Source organism: Heterodontus francisci, chromosome 10 (genome assembly GCF_036365525.1).
Source record: "Heterodontus francisci isolate sHetFra1 chromosome 10, sHetFra1.hap1, whole genome shotgun sequence".
Taxonomy (NCBI): Eukaryota; Metazoa; Chordata; class Chondrichthyes; order Heterodontiformes; family Heterodontidae; genus Heterodontus; species Heterodontus francisci.
Genome location: NC_090380.1, coordinates 88,869,552 through 88,879,295, shown reverse-complemented (window position 1 = coordinate 88,879,295; position 9,744 = coordinate 88,869,552). Strand labels below are relative to the sequence as shown.

General features: G+C 41.2%; 1 protein-coding gene across 1 annotated transcript in view; it reads left to right on the top strand.

Moving 5' to 3' along the window:
* Positions 1-3,879: 3,879 nt before the first annotated feature.
* The window catches only part of LOC137374614 (collagen alpha-1(VIII) chain-like), a 242,456-nt gene continuing 236,591 nt past the window's right edge, over positions 3,880-9,744 (top strand). The window contains exon 1 of the mRNA XM_068040999.1: positions 3,880-3,966. The gene's annotated coding sequence lies outside the window, so the exon portion shown is untranslated. The remainder of the gene's footprint in view (positions 3,967-9,744) is intronic.

Genomic DNA, 9,744 nt, shown 5'->3' with positions numbered 1-9,744 from the left:
CTGGCACAAACTCCATTCCCTAACTGACTCCATCTCTCTCCCTGGCAACTGTCTGTGGCTGAACAAACTATGCGCAATCTTGGTGTCATAGCTGACCTGAGATGAGTTTCCAACCACTTATCCATGGCATCACTAAGACCACCTATTTCCACTTCTGCAACATTGCCTCGCTCCTCCCCGCCTCAGCTCCTCTGCATCTGAAACCCTCATCTATGTCTTTGTTACCTCTATACTTGACTATTCCAATGCACTTCCAGCTGACTTCCCACATTCTTAACTCTGTAAACTTGAGGCCATCCAAAACTCTGCTGCCCGTGTCCTAACTTGCACCAAACCCTATTCACACTTCACTCCTGTGCTCCCTGACCTAAATTGGCTTCTGGTTAAGCGTCACTTTGATTTAAAAATTCTCATCTTTGTTTTCAAATCTCTTGATACCTCTAATCTTCTCCAGCCCTACAAACCTCCGTGACATCTGCCAATTCTGGCCTCTTGAGCATCCCCAATTTTAATCAGTCCATCATTGATGGCCATGCCTTCAGCTGCCAAGGCTTAGGAATTCCCTCTGTAAACCTCCACACCTCTCTTCCTCTCTTTCCTCCTTTAAGATGATTCTTAAAACTTACATCTTTGGTCATCTGCCCTAATATCCCCTTATGTGGCTCAGTGTCAGATTTTGTTTGCTAATGCTCCTGTGAAGTATCTTGGGATATTTTACTACATCAAAGGTGCTATATAAATACAAGTCTAATTGTTGTTGTTAATGCAGGACAGATTCTATGGCAACATCCCTCCCTAACCCCCTCGCTCCTTGCTCCTCCCCCTCTTACATGAATTGACCAGTTCGCAGAGCAAGTACAGTGCACTGGCTGAGGAAAGCAGTGAGAAAGAGCAGGACACAGAAAAGCATTACACATTGGGAAATCCTACCTCACAAATGTCAACATGTGAGATCTGGCGACGGAGTGTTAATCACGGTTCCCTGTAAAAGGCAGTAATTGAGTTTAAATGTAGCATTGCTTTCATTAGGACAGCACAACACTGTCAAGTATTAATTCTAATCTATCAGCCATGACCAAAAGCAATGGAAATCTGTGGACAAATTTGGCAAAATAGCTAGATTTTATTTTAAAATATGCAGGAAATCTGCAAGACATTGCTCTGGTGCCCTGTAAATACTCATTTTTATTAATAATCAAAAACATAAGGATACAATAAAGCACATATTTGGGAATGTTATTAAACGTAAACACTTTTGTAAGACATTGCAGTGACCTACTTTATACTGGATCATCCTTCAGCCTTCAGTCAGCTGTGTGATGATTTAAAACACCATCGGTGCATCCAAAGAGTGAGTAAGCATTGATCAAGCCTACATTGCCTTATGCTTTTACACACAGGCCAGCAGTGATTTTGACTAGTACAGCTATTTGCAACATGGTAGTAGTTGCTTGAAAACAGGATTTGCAATTTAAATGCAAAATGGAAGCACGAGGTGACATATCGTTAAGCAGTGAGTTGAGATGGATTTCATTGAAATGGAGGGTCTGGTGAGAACGACATAGCATTTCTTTGATTCATTCACAGGGTGTGAGCATCACTGGCAAGGCCAGCATTTATTGCTCATCCCTAAATGCCTTTGAGAAGGCAGTCGTGAGCATACCCTTGTCACAGACTTGAAACATTAACTCTATTTCTCTCTCCACAGATGCTGCCAGACCTGCTGTGCATTTCCAGCACTTTCTGTTTTTATACCCTGGCCACAGACTTGAGGGTGAACTTGGTTTAAGGTGGCTCAGGAGATGTTATAGTGTAAAGCAAACCATGTTTCTCTTTATAACTTTTATGAGGGTGAATTTTCAGGCTTCCCACCTGACAGTAACAGGGTGGCAGCACCCCGAAAATGGTGGGCAATGACTGACTGCCCCATTGGCTCTGTTATTAGTGCCCTGACAGCTTTTTCCTGGGCAGAGCATTGGGTTGCTGGAGCAGACTGAGTCAGGCCATTGGGCCAATTAAAATGCAGATCAGAGTCGAATGACAACAACTTCAACTTGTCTTTATTTAGTGCCTTTAACATCATAAAATGACCCAAGGTTCTCACAGGTGCGTTTTCATACAGAACGTGACACTGAGTCATTTAAGGTGATATGAGGATAGGGGACCAAAACTTGGTCAAAGACGTAGGTTTTAAGGAGCCTGTAAAAGGACGAGAGACAGAGAGAGGTAGAGAGGTTTAGGAAGGAAATTCCAGAGCTTAGGGCCTTGGCAGCTTAGGGCACAGCAACTAATAATGAAGTGATATAAATTGGCGGAGGGTGGCGGAATGCGCAAGAGGTCAGAATTGGATGATCGCAGGAATCTCAGAGGATTGTAGGGCTACAGCAAGATTACAGAGATGGGGAGCAGTGAGGCCATGAAAGATTTGATAACAAGAATGAACATTTTAAAACTGAGGCATTGCTGGGCCAGGAACCACACATAGGACCCCGATTACCATGTTTGGTCTGAACTGGGTGAAGCAAGAACTGTGCACGATGTAGCATCAGTTGGTGGTCCAACCAAAGAACATGGGTCTTGGAGGAGAAATAATGTTCCTCCAGGCTCTACAAAACCAGTCTAGGTCACAGCCACTCCAGCTACCTGCATTCACCCAGCCCCATGGACCACTGGCAGACTGTGCTTGTGGCATGTTCACCCTCTGGCCTTAGTCTGTTGTCCCAATGCTCATGAGAGTTGGTCCTCCAAACGGACTCGGTCTCCCACTGGGATTAACAACCAATCTATTAACACGTTCCACCGGCCAGCCACACAAAGTCCCCTCGGGGGGATAATCCAGCCATGCTATTTATTTTTAAACAACACACAATCTGGAATGTCCCCCGTAATGAATCATTTTCAGAGTGTTGTTAATATGAGCAGAAAGAATGATAATTTTTGGCCAGACGATATAGGAGGACTAGATCCATAAATGACTCCAATTTGTTGTTATCCAGGGCATAGCTACTCTAATCTTACTGTTTTGAGAAAGCTCTGGTGGAAAATGTTTTCCGTGAACATTATAGCCAGTTGGCTTCATTTAATAGCTTAAAGTTTGCTGCATTACTGTATTGAAAAATAAAACACTGTTCCCAAATCTCCTAGAACATGCTTTAAAGGCCAGAAACTGAGATTAAATTACACGGTTCAGATTAACTATTCATTGACAAAAACCTATATTTGGTGAACAAACTGAATTCTACAGTGTGAACCTGTGTTTCTGTTTGGATTGAACAACCATACAGTTAATGACATTAATGTAAGCTTCAGCTAAATAAATTTTTAAAAATCAGCAAATTAACAGACAAAATTAATTTACTTGCAATTGGTCTTTGGCCTCACCTCAATTTTTCCGGCAAGCTGCAAAAACCTATTGCCTGTTGCCTCTCCATAGCCATTCACCCATTTAACATTGCTGAATATCAGGCAGCTTGCCTTGTCACCAGGGTCCCCAATATAAGTCCAGGGAGGTAGGGAGAGATAAAACCTCAATGGGGTGAGTGATCACAATTCTGTGCAGGCCAACTAAGCACTCCAGGTTCATGGTTCAGTAAAGTTAGTCTGACTTGGTACCTGCAGCCAGTCACGTAGTTTAACAGGGGGAAAAAATTGTTTTTCAGCAAACCAGTGAAAATGGGAAAACATATTTTTGAGGAAATCAGCCAATAACATGAAAATAAGGTTAAGAGAAGAAGGGTAATAGGAAACACTGGAACAGAAAGGAATGAATTCAGTCTACAACTTTGAAAGCTCAGATAAGAATGAGGCCTTTACAGTAGCTATGGTTTCACTCTCATGTGAAAGGAAGTCTGTTCACCACAGTCAGCTGAAAAAGGATAGAAACAAGAATGATTGTATAAAAAGCAGGGAGTAGATTAGTTAGCTGACACTTTGAGAGAACTGGACCCAGTGTCTGACCCATACAAAGTGAGTATACAACTTAATAACTCATAGCTTGTAATAGAATAGGTGTCACAGCATTATGATTGACCTATGAATGTAAGTTTGGTTGTCTTTGGAACTAATAAAGTTCAACACCGAGATAAGTAAGTTTCTTGAATCAATTGACATACCATCTGATGTGCTCAATTGAACCTGATAGTGCGAAGAAAATCAAGAAGAAAAATTCACTGCAGACTAGAAATTTCCTCAGAACTGCCCCTTCTCTTGTCATAACTTCACTGGGAAGGTGGCAGAAACCCTGCTGGCACGGGTGAATGAGTTTTCCAGTGTACTTCAGACAAAGTTACGGGGGTGGAGAGTGAGCAGCTCCGAGGAAATTCCCGGCTTGTGTATTACTTCAAAATTGTTTAGCAAAGAGTCTGCTTAGTTGCGGTCCTCTTATTTTGTATGTCGAAGGAGTTAGGTGGAAGGCTGTCTATGGTAAATATATATTATGCAACTGTTACTTACTTTGTTATTTTTTGCAAAACAAATTCATTTCATATTTAGGCCTGGAATTTTCCTCTGCTGTACGACCCCCAAATTAGGCAATATAGCAGTGGAAAAATTGAACCTGATGATCTACTGCTGCATGCCTGCTTAAACTTAAATTTTCCTTCCCTCAGCCTTAGCAGGTTGGGTTGCCAGGTACCATTTCACCAGCCTGCCATGTGTAAATGATGGTAGGAATGCAAGTCCTGGTGACCCAGTCAATTTCCTCATTTTCTTCCACTGATATCAGCGGCCACCGGGAGAAGACTACTGAACCTCTTTTTTGGGGGCAGGGCTCTCTCCTCAGGCCTTATTGAACGATATTTTTTCGGCCTCAGCTCCAGCCAAAGGCAGACTCAGAGAAATTGAAATACAACTGGCAAATTACAGCCTTTTTATACCATTTGTCATTTTTTCCACGACATAGTGGAGTAAAAATAGCTACAGAAATTTGAAATTTTAATTCTGTCATTTTGTAAATTTCAATCACATTTTATGTTCAAATGACATTAAACAGACTTTATTAAAAAACCAAAAAACAATTAAAAATAATTATAAAAAAGATCAATATATTTGTTTTGGAATTCTATAGCATGTGATTATGACATAAAATATTCTAATATTCAAATGAGTTTCACTATATCAGAACTTAATTGGTATCATTTATTTGGTCTTTCTCCAAAAATTAAAAAGCTGTACTGTTAAAATATGCAAAAATCTCATGCTTTAAGAGGATATTAAAAAAACTAAGTTAAAAGGTCATGTATTACAAATTGATAACTTTTGCCACCCTTTACAGCTATACAGTGCAACATTAGACATTGTGACATACCTATCATATCTGTATGTTGACAGCTCACTGTGAGGGAAATGGGGTCAGGCTGCAGGGGTGTGGGAATACACAGTTTCATCTCCTCACACTGGTGTTGTTCCAAAATAATGGGCCAAGCGAAAAGAAAATCCTTATTTCACACTTATGTTTTTAAATTTACTTAATTTTATTCCTTTTGGAGCTGGATTTCAACAATTCTTTTCCCTTCTAAGAGTCCAGAGAAAATCTGAAACCGGCACATTGATAGGGAGCTAATATTTCCAGCCTGGTTTACTTACCACAGAGTCTCTTTCCTGCTGTTCACAAAGCATTGATTGATGGCTATTGTCTACCGATAATTTTGCAGTAAACAGCGGAGACTCTTTTCTGCAATTCACCGATCCAGTGCTGCCAGTTGTGGACCTGCAGTCGAAGAGAGTGTTGGTTAGAGAATTAGCTAATTTGTAACTCTGAGGTGCAAATAAGTGCAGCTCCCTCTGCTAGGAGGGTGAGAATTGACTCTAAGATGTCAACTCTTCACCCAATAACATTTAACTTCTTCTGCAAGGGTCTTTCTATTTGTAATAGAATATTTGAGGTGGAGGTTGTGGGGTGGTTCAGTGGACAATAAATGTTTTCTCTCATAAGTGGGATACAAAATTCATTCCTGAATACAAGAAACAGTAACACAAACAGTTCCGGGAGCAAAACAAATTACGAGAGGAATGACATCAAAGGCAATTCAGAGATTCAGAGTAGGCTGAAGAGGAGGATAAAAGCCACACACAAAAAAATTTGCAGATAGGAACTTGCCCCCTCATTTCACCCAGTAATGACAACTATGACGAGTTCTACTTTCCTGCTGAGCCACTGGCAGCTAATAAAAAGTGAACAGGTATTGTTTCATTTGGAGTCCCAGCCTCTGGCAACAGTAATCATTAAACTGTCAGAAATTCTTGGTGAGTTTTCCATGGGACTAATACCATTTTGAATTTCTGTGTCATGAAATATGTCTTTATATTAACTTCTACATGGTCCAAAATGTGTAGCCGATGGAGAGCTCTTCAAGTATTTCTCCTCACAATGACAGTAGAAATAAGATAATATAATGAATCAGCCTGAGTGCCAAGGAAAAGGACCAGCACAAAGCCACACATAGCACAACCAATTTTTTAAAACTTTCTATAAATACAAAAAGTCGAATAGTCCATACACCTCCTCCACTGGAACATGTTCAGCAATGACCCACCAAATAATCATTATCAGGAGCAACATAATTATTACTGAGGTTAAGCATTCAGGAGTACTATTTTATGACACTCAGTTTGCTGCAAGAAGGACCATTTTGTTTATAGGATAAACAGTTATTCAGTTCCCTCTATATGACAAAAATGTAACAAAAGGTGCACAGTAAGCTGGCCAGCCCAATGTTCCTCCTTATGCCTTCTGTTTCTATGACAGATTAAAATGCAAAGTAATTGAAGTTTTAATATTCTGTGTAATTAAATTTCCACAACTATATTTTCAGTGTAATGTACCCCTAGACATGTCACATGTGGCAACATTTAATTAAAGTAACTTTTTTATAAAACTGTATTTGAATGACTTCTACATGGAATCTGGAAGATGTCCATTTCCTGTGCGAAGACGTGCTCTGGTAATGTCAGCCAAGGCAACTCCCGCAGAGCACGTCTGCTAACCAGCATTAAAGTCAGACACTTTGGTCTATTTTCAGAGCAATTCGGAGCTGTCTTTTTTCATTGAAGAAGTTCCAGGCATGTTTTTGTTGCATTTAACTTATTTTTTGCATATATTGAGTGACATAACAGGGTGCAGCTGGAGGCAACAGTAATTAGAACAGATGTCTCACGAAGTTAACCCCAGTAGGTGCTGAGAGCATATAAGGCCCAGAGAATTAAGAAAGAAATCTTCCAATATATCTTTCCAAGCAATGATAGTAAATACATAACAAAATCTTACCACATGGAATGCAGTACTTTTATCTTCAAAGTATTTACTCATGGAGATTCCATTCCCTTGAAGGCCCTTCTGCCTGCTTATTGTGGTCTAAATTGTATGTGTTGAGCCATATTGGCTGTTATTACCTGTGACACTATTAACCTAGTGAGTGGCAGCGATAATAATATTGAAAAGGTAAGTGGAAAATGTATTACTACCACTTAACTTGATTTCCAATCTAACTCCTGAACACCAAGAAACCTTTCTTAACCCCATCTCAAATCAAACTTTTCCTTCATTAAATTATCGTTCCCAAAAAGCTTTCAAAACCACAATTACCACCCATATTATTAAAAAGCCCACTTTAAGCTCTCTGTCCTTGCAAACTACTGTCCTATCATTGCCACTTATCTATTCACTTTTCTCCCTCAACACCCCAGTATTTTTTGTTTATTCTTTCATAGGATGCGGGCATCACTGGCAAGGCCGGTATTTGTTGCTCATCTCTAATTGCCCTTGACAACTGAACGGCTTGCGAGGCCATTTCAGAGGGCATTTTAAGAGTCAACCATATTTCTGTGGATCAGGAGTCCCATGTTGGCCAGACCAGGTCCCTAAAGGACATTGGTGAACCTGATGAGTTTTTTTTACAACAATCGACAATGGTTTCATGGTCATCATTAGACTAGCTTTTAATTCCCAGATTTATTAACTGAGTTCAAATTTCACCATCTGCCATGGTGGGATTTGAACCCATGTCCCCAGAGCATTAGCCTAGGCCTCTGGATTACTAGTCCAGTGACATTACCACTACACCATCGCTTCCCCCTTCATCTTAATTTTAATTTAATTTCAACATTAGGATTAACATGCCTCAGGTGCTAATTCCATTAATCCCTTGACTGCTCACTCATGCTCAGCTAATGGTGCATAGCCCCAAATCTCCTCCATTCCTGGGCTGATCTTTAGAAATTTATAAGACCCTATATTTTCCCCTCCAAACCATTGCCTGTGTACATCCCTCACCTTGCCTCCTCTGTTGTTCAAAAGCATGGCTTCATAAACTCGGGATTAATTTTCATACGGCTATCCTTGCAGGCCTCTTCTCTTCTATCCCATTCAAATTTCAGCTAATCAGAACTCTATGACCTGAAGACAATCCTGCACAAAGTCCCACACATTCATCACATCAGGCCCATGACCTTCTTGTGCAACAGTTAACCCCAAATCCTTTCGTTCAAACCAGGGTCTTGCCATCCCCCATTTGATAAATCTTCCCCAGCTGTACATCATAACCTGCACCCTGCATTCCTCAGAATCTGAAATAATATTTGTGCCCATTCACCAGAGGTTATCTAATGCATTATTATACTTAAAGCTACCCCCCACTACTTAAAACTAACCTGTATCCCGTGAAGGGGATTGCATTGTGGCGCACTGGGACAGTATGTCCAGTCCCACTGTTGGGACAGACCCACCATGGGTGTGGCACAGTGGTATACAGTCAGGAGGGAATGGCCCTGGGAGTCCTCAACATTGACTCCAGAACCAATGAGGTCTCACAGCATCAGGTCAAACATGGCCAAGGAAATTTCCTACTGCCGTCCCTCAGCTGTTGAATCAGTACTACTCCACTTTGAACACACTGTGGTTGGCAAGGGCTCAGAATGTACTCTGTGTGGGGGACTTCAATGTCCATGACCAAGAGTGGCTCAGTAGTACCACTACTGATTGTGCTGGCTGAGTCCTGAAGGACAAATCTGGAGTGTATTGTTCATTTGAGGTCGCTGTATATGCTTGGTGTAGCATATGTAGTGTGCCACTAGAGGGAGTTGATAAAGTTTCGGTTTACAACAACAATCCAGAAGGTAGTGCCGTGTGTTTCTTCCAGAGATTTACAATAGCAGATTTACAGTGTGAGATTTTACAGTATCAGCCAGACCGGGCCTGGGGCATGTGGTGAGGGAATCAACAAGAGGGAAAAACATACCTGACTTTGTCCTCACCAAACTACCTGTTACAGATGCATCTGTCCATGACAGTATTGGTTGGAGTGACCACCACACAGTCCTTGTGGAGTCAAAGCCCTGTTTGCACACTCAGAACACCATCCATCGTGTTGTGTGGCACTACCGCCATGCTAAATGGGGTAGATTCAGAAGAGCTCCTGCAGGTCAGAACTGGGTATCCATGAGGTGCTGTGGGCCAACTACAATCTGTAACCTCATGGACAAGCATATCCCTTATGCTACCACTACCATCAAACCAGGGAATCAACCCTGGTTCAATAAGGAGTGTAGGAATGCATGCCAGGAGCAGCACCAGGCATACCTAAAAATGAGGTCTCAACCAAAACATAGGTCTACATGCAAGCTAAACAGAAGAAGCAGCAAGGGATAGACAGAGATAAGCAACCAAAAGATCAGATCAAAGCTCTACAATCCTGCCATATCCAGTAGTGAATGGTGGTGGACAGTTAAACAACTAACTGTAGGAAGAGG